General features: G+C 38.2%; 1 pseudogene; it reads right to left on the bottom strand.

Annotated features, from left to right (window-relative positions):
• Positions 1 to 1038: 1038 nt before the first annotated feature.
• On the bottom strand, positions 1039 to 2406 carry LOC127434990 (opsin-1, short-wave-sensitive 1-like; annotated as a pseudogene).
• Positions 2407 to 10076: the final 7670 nt, after the last annotated feature.

Genomic DNA, 10076 nt, shown 5'->3' with positions numbered 1-10076 from the left:
GTCGTCTGTTATTGTTCTCTGTGTCTTTGGCTCAACATTTCATTTACTGACACTGACTAAATGCTTTTTAGTGAGACGTGACAAAAAGCAACAGGTTTAAAGTTTTATAATTTCTTGTGCAGATGCTGAAAGCATTAAGTTTTCACAGCCAATTACATAAATGCCATTTCAGTTTATTTATAGTGACTCACAGGCAAAAGAAGAATGCATCGAACAATATAAATCTTTATAATTTCTAAAATCGGCACATGTGCAAATACATGCATACTGCATATCTAATTAAAATAGAGCATGTACAGTGGTAGTATAGATACAGAAATTAGGGGTACAATGTCATGAAGCCAGTGACTGGACTAAAGCTGTCACTCACGATTAGTCATTGTGTGCGTTTTTTGTTAGCAAACTTCCAGTGAACAGTTCCTCAGCGAGCGGATGGATGTGGATAATTCCTTGTGATCTTTTATATCTTGGCTAAGCCAGCCAGAAAGCTGGACTTTAAGTACTTTAAAGATTCAGAAGAGGAGTAAACCACTTAGTAAACCATTACTCTTCACCTGAGAATTCCAAAGAGCATTGTTGTTTAATATTTGTCAGAACAAGCACTTTTCATTGGGATGTCATGGGATTATAGAATAGAATACAAATTGCCACTATTGAAAATGCATTGTGGCTAATGGGACAGTCATAGGGTATTTTTAAAAACAAAATCAAGAATTTCCGTTTGCAGTGTTGTTAGATTCAAAGCTTTGCATGAGGCCATTCACATGAGAGGATGTTGGAAATTAAATATTCTACTTCATCATCAATGCATAATGCATTGTTTTAACATGAAATAGCAATGTTTTACATAAAAAAAGACAGTTCTGCACAGAAAGGATGGTAGGATATTGCCCCCCATCCAGTGGGCTGTGTCTTTGGGACAAGGGGTTTGTTGGCATCCCTTGGCCCTTGACAGAGTGTAAAGGTAGAGGATTTGAACAGTCGGGGGGAGGGTGACAGGAAAACAGGTCCAGATAAATTGTAAAAGTGTGGAAGTATTTATGCAGCCACAGATGAGTTTTCGGTCTTGCTGGAAACCTCTAAGGCCTCATCAATCTTCTTGTCAAATACAGTCTCCATGATACAGGCATTGAACTGAAATGGAAAAAAAGCAAAGGTTGGAGAATTTTAGTGTCTGTCTGTGTGTGTGTTAGAATATACAATGTATACAGACATCTTTTTTGCTGTCAAATTTAACTCAAATGTAAAAAAAAAAAAAAAAAAAAAAAATAAGAAAAAGTTTTATTTTACTTTGTTTCAGAGTCATAAATATCTATTTTTACTTTACTATTATTGGGTAAACAAAAACTAGTTTTTATTATTATTTGAGTTAACAAAAAATGTATTTTTATTTCAGTTTTCGTTAATCATAACACTGGTGTGTGTTGTACATGCACTAACCTGTTTGTTCATGAAGGCGTAGATTAGAGGATTATACATGCAGGAGCTCTTTGAGAAGAAAGCGGGGATGGCGACCAGAGGGTAATCTTTATTTGTATCATCAGCATTGCTGAACCACATCACAATGACCATCCTGGACACTTCCTTCTCTGCCTTCTGGGTGGAGGCTGACTCTGCCTGCTGAGCTGCAACCTACAATAAAATATGATATAGTTATAGCATCTGAATGGTTGTGAAATATCCATTTACAAAATATCCACATTTTTGGCAGTTTGTGCTACTTTACATGGAAATAAAGAACAAAGAAGTTTGTATATAACTGAAGTCTGACATAACTAGTTTGTATTTGTCCATTTAAGAATGGACAGAAATTGAAACTGGAAGCAAAATAGGGTCAATACAGTTTTCAGTGCAGAGGATTATTCATATGGCAGTTGTAGAATTCTCCTAAATATACCATGAATATTGTCTGAATAGTCCAGCCAACTATTTGCAAGAACAAAAAAGATAAGTTAACAATAAACCTAGGGTCTATTCATAATACAGATATTAGTTAAAAGGGTTCATAAAAAGCAGAGTTTGGACACTTACAACACGCAGGGCTCCCAGGAGCTAAGAGTAAGCGAAGATGATGATGGTCATTGGCATGAAGAAGCAGGTGACAATAAGGAAGTAGGTGTAGCTCTCTGAGTTGTACTCCTCGCTCTTTTTGTACCAGTCAGGTCCACAAGCAGTGCCAAGACCCTCGGGAATGTATCTGTCGCAATCAATGAAAAGTGAATGTAAAAAAATCTATCTTTGATGTAGTAATATCAATATAAATCATTTAGACTGGAAAACATTTCACCTGCTCCATCCAAAGAAGGGAGGACTGGCGCAGCAGAAGTTCACATGGATGCATTGTCCTTTGTTAGTTGGCTGATGAAGGCTTTTGTTGGCAATTAAATGATAGTCTATGTATTCCATTTCAAGAGTGTAATCCATCAATAGACAAAGGTGATGCAGGCAGAGATCAATGAGGTGCATCACATCATTTCAGTGTCGTCATCACTTAGTGACATGTAGCAGTGGAGTCCGACACCAAGCAGGAACGGAGCTGGCCATCTCTGGTAACCTCGGGGTATGAATCCCAAAGGTTGAGACATGGAAACAAATAGAATAATATTAGCATAGATGCCATTCAAAATTTTATGCAGAGTTATAGATCGTGATAGATGTTTCTGGTTCCAGCAGACCTAACTAAAGCAGCCTAATTGTGAGTTGATGGATAAATTAGATGTATCCCTGGCTAAATAGATGAGTCTTTAGTCTACACTTAAATTGAGTGAGTGTGTCTGTGTCCCGAACTGTGTTAGGGAGACTATTCCATAGTTTAGGAGCCAAATAGTAAAAAGATCTACCTCCTTTTGTGGATTTTGATATTCTAGGAACTATTAACAAGCCAGAATTTTGTGATCATAATGAACGTGATGGAATATAGCATGAGGTTTTTCTTGAATTTTCTTTAATCGTAGGAGGGAGACATTATCAAGAGTGCCAGCGAAGACTGTCTTTATATTTTCTGTTATTACATCAAGTTCTTCTAGACTTTTTGGCTTACTGAGTATGTGAGACAATTCTGGAAGATTATTAGTGAAGCTATCTTTAGTGGTCGAAAGAATAGTTCTAGCTGAATGATAGCGTGGTGTAGATTGAGTGACATTAGCTGATCGCAGCAAACAAGAAACAAGGTAATGATCTGAGATGTCATCGCTCTGCAGTAGAATTTCTATAGTATCAACATCAACTCCATATGACAGAATTAAATCTAGCGTATGATTATGGTGATGAGTTGGTCCTGCCACATTTTGTCTGACTTCAAGAGAGTTGAGAATATCGATAAATTCTAATCCCAATGTGTCATTTTCATTATCTATGTGAATGTTGAAGTTACCAACAATTAAAGCTCTATCTACATTAACTACTAGATCTGATAGAACATTTGCAAATTCACCAATGAAATCGGAGTACGGCCCGGGTGATCTATATATTGTAGCAACGGCAAAAGACAACAGAGATTTTTTATTTATATCTGATGGTGTCGAATTAAGCCTTATTAGTTCAAAAGACTTAAACTTATATCCTGTCCTCTGAGTAACACCAAAAACTGTAAATTGTAGCAACACCACCTCCTCGACCCTTCAGACGAAGCTCATGTTTTTAACAATAACCTGGGGGAGTAGATTCATTTAAATGAATATATTCATCTGGTCAAACAGAGCACATTCAAACTATGATCTGTAATAATGTCATTTACAATTAGTGTTTTGGTAGAAAGAGATCTAATATTTAGCAGCCCTACCTTTATTTTTTTTATTTTTTTTATCAAGTTTGACCTTAATCAAAAACAATTCTAAATGATTTAGTGAGAGTTTTGTGGTTGGTAGTTCGGGGAACAGACACAGTCTCTGTGTGATATCTAGGTAATACAGTTTCTATGTGTTGTAGTTTATGTGACCTGTGTGACATCTCAAGGCAGCTAGCAGATGTTCAGAGTAACCAGTTTGTCTGCTTCCTGACCTGGTCCCCAGTTTGTCAAATACTATCACTATTAAAACTATGAGCCAAATTACTAGAGAGGAGAGCAGCACCTTCCCTGGAGGGATGGAGTCTGAATCTATTTAGCAGGTCAGGTCTACCCCAAAAACTCTTCCAAATGTCTATACATCTTATGCTATTCTCCAGACACCGCTCAGATATCCAGCCATTCAGTGACACTAATCTACTATAAACCTCATCACCACAATGAGCAGGGAGGGGGCCAGAGCATATTACAATGTCTGACGTTGTTTTTGCAAGTCCACACACCTCTTTAATGTTATCTTTAGTGATCTCTGACTGGCAAAGCTGGACATCATTAGTCCCGACATGAATAACAATTTTAGAAAATCTACTTTTAGCATTAGCCAGCACTTGTAAATTTGATCTGATGTCAGACACTTGAGCCCTGGAAATGCATTTAACAATGGTGGCTGGAGTCTCTATTTCCACGTTACTTACAATAGAATCACCAATTATTAAGGCTCTTTCAACATGATTCTCAGTGGTTGCAGCACTGAGTGGGGAGAATCAGAATCGTAAACCTTAACAGAAATGGGAGAGTGCTGTTGCTTTGGTGAGCGAGAATGCCGCCGAGACGTCACCCAAACGCCCTGCTGCGGGGGCTCTACATCCAGAACCAAAGTGTGTGTGTTGCTCGCTGTACTACCCGCATCCAAAACAGTATCTACCAGCTTCTCTTTCTCACTGACCTCCACTAGCATTTGGATGAGTGCCTCTAACTCATTAAACTTCTCCATTAGCCTGACTAATTCCTTACATTTATCACATGTGAATCACTGCTAACGGAAGAAGCTATAGTAAACATGTGGTATGCAATGCAGGAAGAAATAACATGAGCGGATGCCATGACTTACCGCAGTTGTTTGTTGTTGTTGTTATGGTTGTTCTTGAGCGGCGAGGGTTTGAGATCGATGTGGTTTGATGTGGTTCCTAATCAGCAGATGTTTGAGATTGATGCAATAATCCATGTAAAACACAGCGGAGAAAGCATATGCACACGTCGAGAGGCGAGATGTAGACAAGCGGGGAAAAAAGAAAAAAGAGAGAAAACGGGTGTGCGCGGTAAAATACACGCAGTTGAAACAGTAGAAAAGTGGAAAAACCTGAAGCACGCTGTAAAATGGGATAAAACGATGAATGTACACTACCGGTCAAACGTTTTGAAACACTTGACTGAAATGTTTCTCATGATCTTAAAAATCTTTTGATCTGAAGGTGTATGCTTAAATGTTTGAAATGAGTTTTGTAGACACAAATATAATTGTGCCACCATATTAATTTATTTCATTATAAAACTCAAATTTAATAAATTTAAACAACATAATTCCCATAGTTCCATTTATGTTATTCCATAGTTTTGATGACTTTACTATTATTCTAAAATGTGAAAAAAATTATAATAAAGAATGAGTAAGTGTTTCAAAACTTTTGACCAGTAGTGTATAAGAATAAGCAATGCTAAGCAGGCTAGCAAGCTACAAACACTTGTGCAGCGTACCAGCAGCAACCGGAACAGGAACAGCAGGCATATCCAAAACTTCAGTTAACAAAGTTCAACTAACCTGGTGTTCATAAATAATGAACTTAACTATTTAGGTTAAGGTAATTAGATGCAAGTAGACTTTTGTTGTTTCTACTGTTGTTAATAGTTTTAACTGAATTGATTACATTTTAGATCAAACAATAGCACAGCTAAAATAAAGAGCTTAACTGATTCTAGGTCAGTCATTAAATAAAGTTAATTCTACAAAGAAATGCATCTATACCTGCACTTTAACTGCATATGCACAAAGAGAATTAGAATCAACAGGGTCCAACTTGACCAAATGGGACACTGATCACACTAATGGTGACCACACGAAACAACTATTTGCAACAAAACAATATTAATAATACCACAAATGAACAAAAACCTCTAGAAATGCTTAATTACAACCATGTAATTGCCTCCATAACTTCCCTTTGATCAAGGAAACATAATTAAATAATTCAAGCACAAAGCATTATAGGTATTCCCCATAACCTCAATTTTGTACTCAAAAGTATGAATTATTAACACTTAAAATCTTAAGTCTATGGATTTTTAACATAAATAAGTTCAATGAACTAAAATATTTGAGTTATGAACCCAAAACCTGACATTTCAAGTAATAATTAAGACAAATTGATATGTTGAGTAATGACAAATTTTGGGTTTACAGTGTGGCAAATCGATAAAACAGCTTTGAGGACACTAGTTTGGTGATCTGATGAGAAATGTGAAAATTCTGTGAATTTTATGAACTGTATCCTGAAGCTGATCCTTTGAAGGCTTTAGGTTGTGCTTTAAAAGTTTTGGAGCTTCTAAAATCTACTGATTCCTTGCTGCTACTTTTCTCTGTTGACTAAGTACAAGTAACCAAGACTGTACCAAAACTTTGGATCTCAATAGATTGATTTAGGAAGGCTAAATGACATTAAAGGTGATATACACTAATATATGTGACTGAAACCCCTAGTAAAAGCTGGACTAGTGTTTTTATTTGGCCAAACCAACAATTGTCACATTTAAATTGATCTGGCTTCTTAAATCTTGGCTTCCATTTCTTGAGCGGCAGGTGAAAGACAAACCAAACTCTTCAGGTCCCCAAGCACAAGGATGAGCCATAATCTAGAAACAAGATTTAACTAAACCAATCCCTAAAAATCCCCACAAACCATATTAATGTAACAGAGGGATTATGTCCAAACTGCCAGTTTATCTTGTTAGCTAAAACTTAGATTGTGGGTCAACTTTGATAATCTGGGGAGAGATAAAGAGGGTTAAACTGCAAATCCTATATGTCCAGCCTCTTTTTATACACCTCACTTCAGTTCCTTCATTTCTCCTTGGAGACTCTCTCTCTCTCTCTCTCTCTCTCTCTCTCTCTCTCTCTCTATATATACAGGTGCATCTCAATAAATTAGAATGTCGTGGAAAAGTTCATTTATTTCAGTAATTCAACTCAAATTGTGAAACTCGTGTATTAAATAAATTCAGTGCACACAGACTGAAGTAGTTTAAGTCTTTGGTTCTTTTAGTTGTGATGATTTTGGCTCACATTTAACAAAAACCCACCAATTCACTATCTCAAAAAATTAGAATATGGTGACATGCCAATTAGCTAATCAGCTCAAAACACCTGCAAAGGTTTCCTGAGCCTTCAAAATGGTCTCTCAGTTTGGTTCACTAGGCTACACAATCATGGGGAAGACTGCTGATCTGACAGTTGTCCAGAAGACAATCATGTAAGCCACAAACATTCATTGCCAAAGAAGCTGGCTGTTCACAGAGTGCTGTATCCAAGCATGTTAACAGAAAGTTGAGTGGAAGGAAAAAGTGTGGAAGAAAAAGATGCACAACCAACCGAGAGAACCGCAGCCTTATGAGGATTGTCAAGCAAAATCGATTCAAGAATTTGGGTGAACTTCACAAGGAATGGACTGAGGCTGGGGTCAAGGCATCAAGAGCCACCACACACAGACGTGTCAAGGAATTTGGCTACAGTTGTCGTATTCCTCTTGTTAAGCCACTCCTGAACCACAGACAACCTCAGAGGCGTCTTACCTGGGCTAAGGAGAAAAAGAACTGGACTGTTGCCCAGTGGTCCAAAGTCCTCTTTTCAGATGAGAGCAAGTTTTGTATTTCATTTGGAAACCAAGGTCCTAGAGTCTGGAGGAAGGGTGGAGAAGCTCATAGCCCAATTTGCTTGAAGTCCAGTGTTAAGTTTCCACAGTCTGTGATGATTTGGGCTGCAATGTCATCTGCTGGTGTTGGTCCATTGTGTTTTTTTGAAAACCAAAGTCACTGCACCCATTTACCAAGAAATTTTGGAGCACTTCATGCTTCCTTCTGCTGACCAGCTTTTTAAAGATGCTGATTTCATTTTCCAGCAGGATTTAGCACCTGCCCACACTGACAAAAGCACCAAACGTTGGTTAAATGACCATGGTGTTGGTGTGCTTGACTGGCCAGCAGTCTCACCAGACCTGAACCCCATAGAGAATCTATGGGGTATTGTCAAGAGGAAAATGAGAAACAAGAGACCAAAAAATGCAGATGAGCTGAAGGCCACTGTCAAAGAAACCTGGGCTTCCATACCACCTCAGCAGTGCCACAAACTGATCACCTCCGTGCCACGCCGAATTGAGGCAGTAATTAAAGCAAAAGGAGCCCCTACCAAGTATTGAGTACATATACAGTAAATGAACATACTTTCCAGAAGGCCAACAATTCACTAAAAATGTTTTTTATATTGGTCTTATGATGTATTCTAATTTTTTGAGATAGTGAATTGGTGGGTTTTTGTTAAATGTGAGCCAAAATCATCACAATTAAAAGAACCAAGGACTTAAACTACTTCAGTCTGTGTGCACTGAATTTATTTAATACACGAGTTTCACAATTTGAGTTGAATTACTGAAATAAATGAACTTTTCCACGACATTCTAATTTATTGAGATGCACCTGTATATATATACTTGCCTATCTTTTCTCAGCTTTCAGCAGGTAAGTATACTCTTCTAGGCTGGTTTAAATTTTGCCATTTCTGTTATTACCAATTCATTATAACTTATAAAATGTAGAAATTCATTAATACATAGGAATTTATTTGTTGCTAATCTTTGTTGCTAAGTCTTTTACTTTTGTTTGTTTAGTTTGAGTTCTGATCATAATTGGTAATATAATGCTTATTTGTCTGCAATTACATTTTTAAATGTGTTATTGTTTATTTGCAGGTCTTTTATTTTTACTTTCTGAAAGAAACATTATAATCTTTGTGTACACATAAAAGAGAGTGTCTTAATATTTCTACATGATGCATGTTTGGCTATTTATTTGAATCCTATTTATAATGAAAATACGTTATATTTTTGAGAAGCACTATATTTTATTTTATGATGTAAAAATGTAATTTTGTATTAAATCTTTTACTGGGGAGGTGCACATTCTGAACAATGTGTTAATGTTTTGTCATCATTTGAGTGTTGAATGATCCAATTCATGAAAGTCCTTTGGCAAATAAGAAGCCCTCCAGTGACCCAGGGTTGTATTGTAACCAAGCTATACATCTGAGTTGTATGGGTATGATACAACCTGGGTTACAGGAAGGTGACTGACATCCTGCGAGTAACAAAGATTAACAACTTTTATCAGCAGCATATAAGTAAATAATTATCTGAGCAAATTCTATACTTGTGCAGCGGGGGCGTGGAGAGAAAGCGGTAAGGGCACTTGCACCTGAGCTAGATTATGTTTAACACCTGTCTCTAATTCCAGTGAGCATGGGGAGAGCGGCATATAAACAGCCACGCCACCAGCAGCAGGGAGAGAGAGACTGGCACAAGGAAGGCCACGGTGCTACAGAAGCTGTTGTGTTTAATCTGTTGTGTTTGTGAAGCTGATGTGTTTAAGTAACTATATGCCTGTGAAGCTGATGTGTTTAAGTAACTCTGTGCCTGTGAGACTGATGAGTTTGTGAAATTGTAAAGCACTGAGGTGGCCAATTAAAACTTGTACTTGAATCTGGAAACTTCACTTCCCTGTGTTCTCCTTCCCTTCTGCCTGTGAGATAGTGTTACACTGGTGCCGAAACCCGGAATTAAAACTGAAGTACGCCTCATGGAGTCCTCCCAGGTGGCCGAGATCCTCCAGTCCCTTGCCAGTATGCATCAATCCAACGAGCAAGCACTGCTTGAGCTACGCCAAGACCAGGAACGGCACTTTTTTGAGATCCTACGGGCTCAAGCAGAGGACCGGCTCGCGATCCGGAGCCTCCTCAGCCAGAAGAAAGAGAGAGCCATGTCCCCGGACCACCGCAGCCAACTGCCTCCCCCCACACTCCTGAAGATGGGAGCCGACGACAATGCCGAGGCTTTCCTCGACTTATTCGAGAGAACCACGGAATCAGTGGGTGGCCAGGCTCCTCCCCTTGCTGTCCAGGGAAGCTCAGCTTGCCGCCCAACAGTTGCCGGCGACTAATCTCCTGGCCTATGATGACCTGAAAAAGTCCATC

This window comes from Myxocyprinus asiaticus, chromosome 45 (assembly GCF_019703515.2).
Source record: "Myxocyprinus asiaticus isolate MX2 ecotype Aquarium Trade chromosome 45, UBuf_Myxa_2, whole genome shotgun sequence".
Taxonomy (NCBI): Eukaryota; Metazoa; Chordata; class Actinopteri; order Cypriniformes; family Catostomidae; genus Myxocyprinus; species Myxocyprinus asiaticus.
This window is presented reverse-complemented; position numbering and strand designations above follow the sequence as displayed.